The sequence below is a fragment of the Pecten maximus genome, chromosome 10 (genome assembly GCF_902652985.1).
Source record: "Pecten maximus chromosome 10, xPecMax1.1, whole genome shotgun sequence".
Taxonomy (NCBI): Eukaryota; Metazoa; Mollusca; class Bivalvia; order Pectinida; family Pectinidae; genus Pecten; species Pecten maximus.
In genome coordinates, this window is record NC_047024.1 from 7184076 (window position 1) to 7195216 (window position 11141).

The following is an 11141-nucleotide window of genomic DNA, read 5'->3' on the forward strand; positions in this document are numbered from 1 at the left end:
TATACTATAACGGTAAGGTGGAGGGAGTAAAGGATATACTATAACGGTAAGGTGGAGGGAGTAAAGAATATACTATAACGGTAAGGTGGAGGGAGTAATATACTATAACGGTAAGGTGGAGGGAGTAAAGGATATACTATAACGGTAAGGTGGAGGGAGTAAAGGATATACTATAACGGTAAGGTGGAGGGAGTAAAGAATATACTATAACGGTAGGAGGGTAAGGAAAATAAACGGTAGGGGAGGAGTAAAGGATATACTATAACGGTAAGGTGGAGGAGAGTACAAACGGTAGTGAGGGAGTAAATACTATAACGGTAGGGGGAGGGAGTAATATACTATAACGGTAAGGTGGAGGGAGTAAAGAATATACTATAACGGTAAGGTGGAGGGAGGAATATACTATAACGGTAAGGTGGAGGGAGTAATATACTATAACGGTAAGGTGGAGGGAGTAAAGAATATACTATAACGGTAAGGTGGAGGGAGTAAAGAATATACTATAACGGTAAGGTGGAGGGAGTAATATACTATAGACGGTAAGGTGGAGGGAGTAAAGATTACTATAACGGTAAGTGGAGGGATAAAGAATATACTATAACTGTGAGGTGGAGGGAGTAATATACTATAACGGTAAGGTGGAGGGAGTAAAGAATATACTATAACGGTAAGGTGGAGGGAGTAAGATATACTGTAACGGTAAGGTGGAGGGAGTAAAGAATATACTAGAAACGGTAAGGTGGAGGGAGTAACGTATATACTAATAACGGTAAGGTGGAGGGAGTAATATACTATAACGGTAAGGTGAGAGGGAGTAAAGATATACTATAACGGTAAGGTGGAGGGAGTAAATATACTATAACGGTAGAGGTGGAGGGAGAAGAATATACTATAACGGTAGAGGTGGAGGGAGTAAAGATATCTATAACGGTAAGGTGGAGGGAGTAAAGAATATACTATAACGGTGAGGTGGAGGGAGTAAAGATATACTATAACGGTAAGGTGGAGGGAGAATATAAAGGTAATGGATTATAACGGTAAGGTGGAGGAGTAAGATATACTATAACGGTAAGGTGGAGGGAGTGATAACATAAGTAAGGGAGGATAAATATACTATAACGGTAAGGTGGAGGGAGTAATATACTATAACGGTAAGGTGGAGGGAGTAATATACTATAACGGTAAGGTGGAGGGAGTAAAGGATATACTATAACGGTAAGGTGGAGGGAGTAAAGAATATACTATAACGGTAAGGTGGAGGGAGTAAAGGATATACTATAACGGTAAGGTGGAGGGAGTAAAGGATATACTATAACGGTAAGGTGGAGGGAGTAAAGGATATACTATAACGGTAAGGTGGAGGGAGAAGAATCATAAGTAAGGGAGGAGTAATACTATAAACGGTAAGGTGGAGGGAGTATAAGAATATACTATAACGGTAAGGTGGAGGAGTAAGATATAATAAGGTAAGGTGGAGGGAAGTAAAGGAATATACTATAAACGGTAAGGTGGAGGTAGTAAAGGAATATTACTATAAACGGTAAGGTGGAGGGAGTAAAGAATATACTAATAACGGTAAGGTGGGAGGGAGTAAAGAATATACTATAACGGTAAGGTGGGAGGGATGTAAAGAAGATAATCTATAACAGGTAAGGTGGAGGGAGTAAAGGAATATACGTATAACCGGGTGAAGGTGGAGGGAGTAAAGAATATACTATAACAGGTAAGGTGGTAGGGAGTAAAGGATATCATGTAACGGTAAGGGTGGGAGGGAGTAAAGTGAATATACTATAGACGGTAAAGGTGGAGGGAGTAAAAGGATATACTATAACGGTAAGGTGGAGGGAGTAAAGAATATACTATAAACGGTAAAGGTGGAGGGAGTAAGAATATACGATAACGGTAAGGTGGAGGGAGTAAAGGATATACTATAACGGTAAGGTGGAGGGAGTAAAGAATATACTATAACGGTAAGGTGGAGGGAGTAAAGAATATACTATAACGGTAAGGTGGAGGGAGTAAAGGATATACTGTAACGGTGAGGTGGAGGGAGTAAAGGATATACTATAACGGTAAGGTGGAGGGAGTAAAGGATATACTATAACGGTAAGGTGGAGGGAGTAAAGGATATACTATAACGGTAAGGTGGAGGGAGTAAAGAATATACTATAACGGTAAGGTGGAGGGAGTAAAGAATATACTATAACGGTAAGGTGGAGGGAGTAAAGGATATACTATAACGGTAAGGTGGAGGGAGTAAAGAATATACTATAACGGTAAGGTGGAGGGAGTAATATACTATAACGGTAAGGTGGAGGGAGTAAAGGATATACTATAACGGTAAGGTGGAGGGAGTAAAGAATATACTATAACGGTAAGGTGGAGGGAGTAAAGAATATACTATAACGGTAAGGTGGAGGGAGTAAAGAATATACTATAACGGTAAGGTGGAGGGAGTAAAGAATATACTATAACGGTAAGGTGGAGGGAGTAAAGGATATACTATAACGGTAAGGTGGAGGGAGTAAAGAATATACTATAACGGTAAGGTGGAGGGAGTAAAGATATACTATAACGGTAAGGTGGAGGGAGTAAAGGATATACTATAACGGTAAGGTGGAGGGAGTAATATACTATAACGGTAAGGTGGAGGGAGTAAAGGATATACATAACGGTAAGGGGAGGGAGTAATATTACTATAACGGTAAGGTGGAGGGAGTAAAGAATATACTATAACGGTAAGGTGGAGGAGTAACGAATTACTATAACGGTAAGGTGGAGGGAGTAAGGATATACTATAACGGTAAGGTGGAGGGAGTAAAGGATATACTATAACGGTAAGGTGGAGGGAGTAATATACTATAACGGTAAGGTGGAGGGAGTAAAGGATATACTATAACGGTAAGGTGGAGGGAGTAAAGGATATACTATAACGGTAAGGTGGAGGGAGTAAAGAATATACTATAACGGTAAGGTGGAGGGAGTAAAGGAATATACTATAACGGTAAGGTGGAGGGAGTAAAGAATATACTGTAACGGTAAGGTGGAGGGAGTAAAGAATATACTGTAACGGTAAGGTGGAGGAGTAAGAATATACTATAAGAAGAGAAAGAGACAAGAGATCTACTATAACGGTAAGGTGGAGGGAGTAAAGGATATACTATAACGGTGAGGTGGAGGGAGTAAAGAATATACTATAACGGTAAGGTGGAGGGAGTAAAGGATATACTATAACGGTAAGGTGGAGGGAGTAATATACTATAACGGTAAGGTGGAGGGAGTAATATACTATAACGGTAAGGTGGAGGGAGTAAAGGATATACTATAACGGTAAGGTGGAGGGAGTAATATACTATAACGGTAAGGTGGAGGGAGTAAAGAATATACTATAACGGTAAGGTGGAGGGAGTAAAGATAATCTTGGCTAATGTGCAGGGACTTTGTAATAGAGAAAAGCGTAAAGATGTGTTTTCTTATCTAAGAGATAGTAATTACAACATTTATTGTCTTTAGGATACTCATTCACCCTTGATGATGAAGAACTTATAAGAAATGAATGTATACTACAGTCCTTAAATTTGGTTTGAGTGAAGACTCGGATAACTAGAAGTCCTGCTGACTTTGAGTTAACGAGGTTTGACAGTATACGCTTTCATTTCTCTTAATTTGTATTTTATTGAATGACATCATAATAGCTTGGATGTCTTGAAATTCACTCAAAATATTTTAAAGACAAATACTCTGTTTCCTTCACTATATGAAAAAAAAGATAATAATGATAATAAAAGTGTTTTTCTGTAACTTACATGAAAAATCTACCTTATTTCAGAATAGCATATATCTATTGTTGGGGCATAATGATCTATACAATGATTGAACTTTAAGGTCAACATTCCTAAAATACAAAGACATTTACATCTGCTATGAACTTCCTGGTTGATACTGTATACACTGCTCAATTTAATACTGCAATGTAGGTCAGGATGAAACATATGCTCTACATCAATGGGATTAATCTATATTCATTTATATGATAAATTTATTACTTCAGCGATAATGGCTGATCGGCCATTTCGATAATGGATACTTGGACCAGATAAGTCTTGATTTGTATCATTCACATCTTTCATTGGTCATTCCAACAATTGATTTTACAGTATAAAGCCATTTCATTGGTTGACGGTATAGCAGTTAGTTGCGATATTTTTTCCATCACTAACAAGCTGTAAAATTGGCTGTATAAATGATAGTAACGTATACCATTGATTTATGTAACAAAATACAGTTTCATGAATTTCTCAATATGTATGTCTATAACAAACCTATTTGTTGTGATGCAGACAAAAGCAGTATTACTGTATTGCATGGTTACTCTATACAAAAAGTGATGAACAAAAGATATCAGTATTTATCCCCTAGCAACGAAGTTTAATGTGACCTAATAGGAAAACAGAGTACCGATGATGCTTTTATAGAAAATTTAGTTTTGAGTATGTTTATTGGAAATTATTTGTTGGTCTTGTTTTAAAACATCTTTGTTTCATGAAGACTATCATGAATTTCAATTATTTCAGATCTATTATGAGTCATTAAGATATATACAAAAATGTATACTGCAAACTCTTGTTTGTTTAACACTGAATTGAAGATACTATAGTTGCAGATATTACACCATTGATAGAAACTAAATGCTCAAGATATTTTGGCACTTTCATTCTTTGAAAAACTTTATTTTAATATTTTAATTCATTTATTAGACTTCTTCTCAAAAAGCAGAGTCTCTAGAATCAAGATACATGGCCGGTATGTTTCTTGGATGATGCCGACAAATGTTGCAAAAAGAAATTACCTTGACACATAATCAAGATCAAATATGATTGATATTAAATACTCAAATGACTTCTTCTGGTTAACTGAAAGACCTAGAATCAATTTGCCTTGTAGGTTCCCGGGCTGACACATGGAAAAAACTTTGCAAAAGGAAATGCCCTTGATCTATATTCAAGTGGGCATATTTGTTAAAACACAGAATCAAGTTCTATTGATTAACTAAAAGCCAGAGTATCATCAAAGAAGTGAATACCCACTGGACCAGTTGTGATTATCTCCCTTTAAAACACTGCAAACTTACAAATTTTGCTAGTGATTTATGTTTAGTTATCTTCCTCAAAGGCTTTTGTGTATACACCACCTTGTCCCCACTAAACCTTTAAAGGCATTGTTGGACTAGTGGACACTTGTTCTCATGAAATAGGGTTGTGGACCTTGCTGGACTAGTGGACACTGACAGTGTTTTAAGCTTAGCTGGACTAATGGACACTGAAAGCGTTTTAAGCCTTGCTGGACTAGTGGACACTGACAGTGTTTAAGGTCTTGCTGGACTAGTGGACACTGACAGTGTTTTAAGCCTTGCTGGACTAGTGGACACTGACAGTGTTTTAAGCCTTGCTGGACTAATGGACACTGAAAGTGTTTTAAGCCTTGCTAGACTAGTGGACACTGAAAGTGTTTAAAGCCTTGCTGGACTAATGGACACTGAAAGTGTTTAAAGTCTTGCTGGACTAGTGGACACTGAGTGTTTTAAGCCTTGCTGGACTAGTGGACACTGAAAGTGTTTTAAGCCTTGCTGGACTAATGGACACTGAAAGTGTTTTAAGCCTTGCTGGACTAGTGGACACTGAAAGTGTTTTAAGCCTTGCTGGACTAGTGGACACTGAAAGTGTTTTAAGCCTTGCTGGACTAATGGACACTGAAAGTGTTTTAAGCCTTGCTGGACTAATGGACACTGAAAGTGTTTAAGGCCTTGCTGGACTAGTGGACACTGAAAGTGTTTTAAGCCTTGCTGGACTAGTGGACACTGAAAGTGTTTTAAGCCTTGCTGGACTAATGGACACTGACAGTGTTTTAAGCCTTGCTGGACTAGTGGACACTGAAAGTGTTTTAAGCCTTGCTGGACTAGTGGACACTGAAAGTGTTTAAGGCCTTGCTGGACTAGTGGACACTGAAAGTGTTTAAGGCCTTGCTGGACTAGTGGACACTGAAAGTGTTTAAAGCCTTGCTGGACTAGTGGACACTGAAAGTGTTTAAAGCCTTGCTTGACTAGTGGACACTGAAAGTGTTTAAGGCCTTGCTGGACTAGTGGACACTGAAAGTGTTTAAAGCCTTGCTGGACTAGTGGACACTGACAGCGTTTTAAGCCTTGCTGGACTAGTGGACACTGAAAGTGTTTTAAGCCTTGCTGGACTAGTGGACACTGAAAGTGTTTTAAGCCTTGCTGGACTAGTGGACACTGAAAGTGTTTTAAGCCTTGCTGGACTAGTGGACACTGAAAGTGTTTTAAGCCTTGCTGGACTAGTGGACACTGACAGCGTTTTAAGCCTTGCTGGACTAGTGGACACTGAAAGTGTTTTAAGCCTTGCTGGACTAGTGGACACTGAAAGTGTTTAAGCCTTGCTGGACTAGTGGACACTGACAGTGTTTAAAGGCTTGCTGGACTAGTGGACGCTGAAAGTGTTTTAAGCCTTGCTGGACTAGTGGACACTGACAGTGTTTTAAGCCTTGCTGGAATAGTGGACACCTCGTTCCAACAAAAAGTGTTTCAGGCCTTCCTGGACTAGTGTACAATAAAAGTATTGTACTGTTGGTAGATTGGTAGGAATTACGTTACTTTATATGGCAGGCTACTAAACAGAAAACTAGTGTGTAGTCATGCATGGAAAGTGGTTCCCGAAATGATTGCTTTCTCTTTGGGGGAATGATTGTATAGTAGAGCTATTTAAAGGATTGTCATTTATATACGACCCTATACAGTAACCATTGGTGATTGGCTGGTCAGTGAAGCTGGAAAAGCCTGCTTATCCAGACAGCTATTCTCCTGTGTGTTCATGCATACAATTCATTCATCCTGTAACCCCTCTTGTTCTCTATTACACTTCTCAGACTCATTATTTTCATAACAGACATATCAGAAGATGTATATGATATTGCCTTAGGACATTTATCTGGAGTGGGATGGGAGATTATAGAAAACAGGAAGGGACATTAATCATGTTGTACAATTCTATACATTGTCTTCTATTTGTAAAACATTTATTTTTGACTGATTGATCCAATTGCAAGTTGCATTTTATGCTCTCTTCCAGCCTGTCCTTCTGTTTGTCCTTCTGTCTGTCCTTCTGTCTGTCCTTCTGTTAGTCCTTCTGTCTGTCCTTCTGTCTGTCCTTCTGTCTGTCCTTGAAGCTTAAGGACACAGCAAATATCTTCCCTTTGTAACAGGAATTGTATTGGCCAGACCACGGTTCGAACCCGGGACCTCCGAACACTAGCCGGATGCTCTACCAATTGAGCTACCTGGTCACCGATGATCGACCCAGTCAAGTCCCGCTACACACCTCCCTCCTTTTTTCCCAAGTCTTCGCCCTCGAAGACACATCCTTATACAACCACTGTGGGTATTTTAGTTGGGCGCCAATTTTGTACGAGGAGAGGAGAAAATGTAGCGGCCAGACCATGGTTCAAACCTGGGACCTCCGAAAACTAGCCGGATGCTCTACCAATTGAGCTACCTGGTCACCGATGATCGACCCAGTCCAGTCCCGCAACACCTTTATATAGAAGTTTTTGTCTCTATTCTAAGGTTGTTGGAGGCAGCATAAATGGCTGCCCTTGACCTTCGATCTTCTATTCCATAGCTGTCACGTACTCAACAGAAATGAGGAAAGAACATGATGGTCAAAACGTCATGTCAAATACTAGTTAAGCTGTTTTATACATTAAATAAATGACATGAATTAGATAAGTTATTCTACAGACACCTGAAGTGAGAAAAGGAAAGGAAATGGTCACAATTGGTTATACGAGGAGTTATATATCTCTTTACCTGGTATCAAACATTATGTGGTGTGAAAGTTCCACCGGGTATAAAACCAGAGCTGAACAATCCACAGATTTAATATGTATAGGTTTTAACACTGGGTTTTTACATTGTCTACATTTCAAGTAATACCGTTTCTGCTAAAGGTGGCAGGACGCCAAGCAAAGCTGAAGACAAAGTGTTAAATACAGAGTAGGTGTTGAGTAACGCATTGTTACACGGCAGTTGTCACAGCTTCCCCTATAATATCTAAACTCTATAAGCTCTCATGCATTGAAAGACGTCGGCCAGATTGCTTTGCTGTAAAGGTTATGTTTTCAAATCCAATTCATTCTATCTTAATAGAAGTCTGGAATCTCATATTGCCCTGTTAAATACACATGCTGAATGGTGGACAATATTTACTATAGCGTTCATTTGTTGTAAATAAAATGAATTGGACTTTTCAACATTTTGTATGATGGAGAAATCATTTAGATGGAAATATCTACACCTTACTTCAATGTGTGTGTTATTGATATATTACTGGTATCTAAATGGTGTTGTTGGTCTTTAGTGATTGGACATCATTGGTCATGTGACAATCATTGGCATTATAAGATTTTTTATCTTGTTATCACCATTAGACATCAATAATGAGTTTGACAATGAAAATGTCAATGATAAAAAGTTCTGAAAGGTCATTCCATTTACCATCCTGCCCTTGTGTTGTCCTTGATGATGGTGATAACCTTCTATTTTGATCTTAAGGAATAGTATTAATGTGTCAAGGAAATATATAGACTGGACATGTTCAGCAATACATTTGTTCCTTCCTGTGAAGAATATGATGTGAACTTTTGACCCCTATTAAGTTGACATTAGACAATTAGCATTATATACCTTGACCTTTGACGACAAACCAATATATAACCAATAGATGCCATGTTAGATGTGTTCAGTTACCCTGGATCACTTCTCAATAGCAGTGTATGAACTTCTCACCTTCAGGGCTAACTTGTAGATATAAATGGATGGGGATGTATCATTTAATTTGCCTAGTAGCAATAAGTGGCATCCTATACAAATGGTTCCCATTTGGATGACCTAGTAATGGAGATATTAGTGGCCTTGACCTACAAGCACTCAATAGTAGCACCTTTTCACCTTTCACCTTTTTGATTCACAATTAGAGGTCCACAGATCGATGAGATTGGCATTCAGATGTCAGTGCTGCAGGGAGAAAATTGTTGGTAACTCACACTGATGATATCACAATTACACTCTGACATTTTCCATACCACAAAAAATTATTTAAAACAATTACAGCTGTAGATAATCTTGATTTACAATCTGATGCAATTGTATTTTCTTTTTTACTAAAGCATGGATGTGTTTTTACATCCTGAAAATTAAAAGTAAATTTAAACAACAATTAATTTGTAAAATGCACCAATATATCTACCTGTTTACTTACTAGGATGTTTAGTTGGGCAGGCTCAGTACACTGTGCAGGTCATGGTACGTAGGACAGGCTCAGTATACAGGTTATAGTTAGTAGGACAGACTCAGTATACAGGTTATGGTTAGTAGGACAGGCTCAGTATACAGGTTATAGTTAGTAGGACATGCTCAGTATATAAGTTATAGTTAGTAGAACTGACTCAGTATACAGGTTATAGTAAGTAGGACAGACTCAGTATACAGGTTATAGTTAGTAGGACAGGCTCAGTATACAGGTTATAGTTAGTAGGACTGACTCAGTATACAGGTTATAGTTAGTAGGACAGGCTCAGTATACAGGTTATGGTTAGTAGGACAGGCTCAGTATACAGGTTATGGTTAGTAGGACAGGATCAGTATACAGGTTATAGTTAGTAGGACAGGATCAGTATACAGGTTATAGTTAGTAGGAATCAGTATACAGGTTATAGTTAGTAGGACTGACTCAGTATACAGGTTATAGTTAGTAGGACTGACTCAGTATACAGGTTATAGTTAGTAGGACTGACTCAGTATACAGGTTATAGTTAGTAGGACAGACTCAGTATACAGGTTATAGTTAGTAGGACAGGATCAGTATACAGGTTATAGTTAGTAGGAATCAGTATACAGGTTATAGTTAGTAGGAATCAGTATACAGGTTATAGTTAGTAGGACTGACTCAGTATACAGGTTATAGTTAGTAGGACTGACTCAGTATACAGGTTATAGTTAGTAGGACAGACTCAGTATACAGGTTAAAGTTAGTAGGACAGGATCAGTATACAGGTTATAGTTAGTAGGAATCAGTATACATGTTATAGTAAGTAGGACAGGATCAGTATACAGGTTATGGTTAGTAGGACAGACTCAGTATACAGGTTATAGTTAGTAGGACAGACTCAGTATACAGGTTATAGTTAGTAGGACAGACTCAGTATACAGGTTATAGTTAGTAGGACAGACTCAGTATACAGGTTATGGTTAGTAGGACAGGATCAGTATACAGGTTATAGTTAGTAGGACTGACTCAGTATATAGGTTATAGTTAGTAGGACAGACTCAGTATACAGGTTATAGTTAGTAGGACTGACTCAGTATACAGGTTATAGTTAGTAGGACAGACTCAGTATACAGGTTATGGTTAGTAGGACAGACTCAGTATACAGGTTATAGTTAGTAGAACAGACTCAGTATACAGGTTATAGTTAGTAGGACAGGCTCAGTATACAGGTTATAGTTAGTAGGACAGGCCCAGTATACAGGTTATAGTTAGTAGGACAGACTCAGTATACAGGTTATAGTAAGTAGGACAGACTCAGTATACAGGTTATAGTAAGTAGGACAGACTCAGTATACAGGTTATAGTTAGTAGGACAGGCTCAGTATACAGGTTATAGTTAGTAGGACAGGATCAGTATACAGGTCATGGTTAGTAGGACAGACTCAGTATACAGGTTATAGTTAGTAGGACTGACTCAGTATACAGGTTATAGTTAGTAGGACAGACTCAGTATACAGGTTATAGTAAGTAGGACAGACTCAGTATACAGGTTATAGTTAGTAGGACAGACTCAGTATACAGGTTATGGTTAGTAGGACAGACTCAGTATACAGGTTATAGTTAGTAGGACAGACTCAGTATACAGGTTATGGTTAGTAGGACTGACTCAGTATACAGGTTATAGTTAGTAGGACAGGCTCAGTATACAGGTTATGGTTAGTAGGACAGACTCAGTATACAGGTTATAGTTAGTAGGACAGACTCAGTATACAGGTTATAGTTAGTAGGACAGGCCCAGTATAC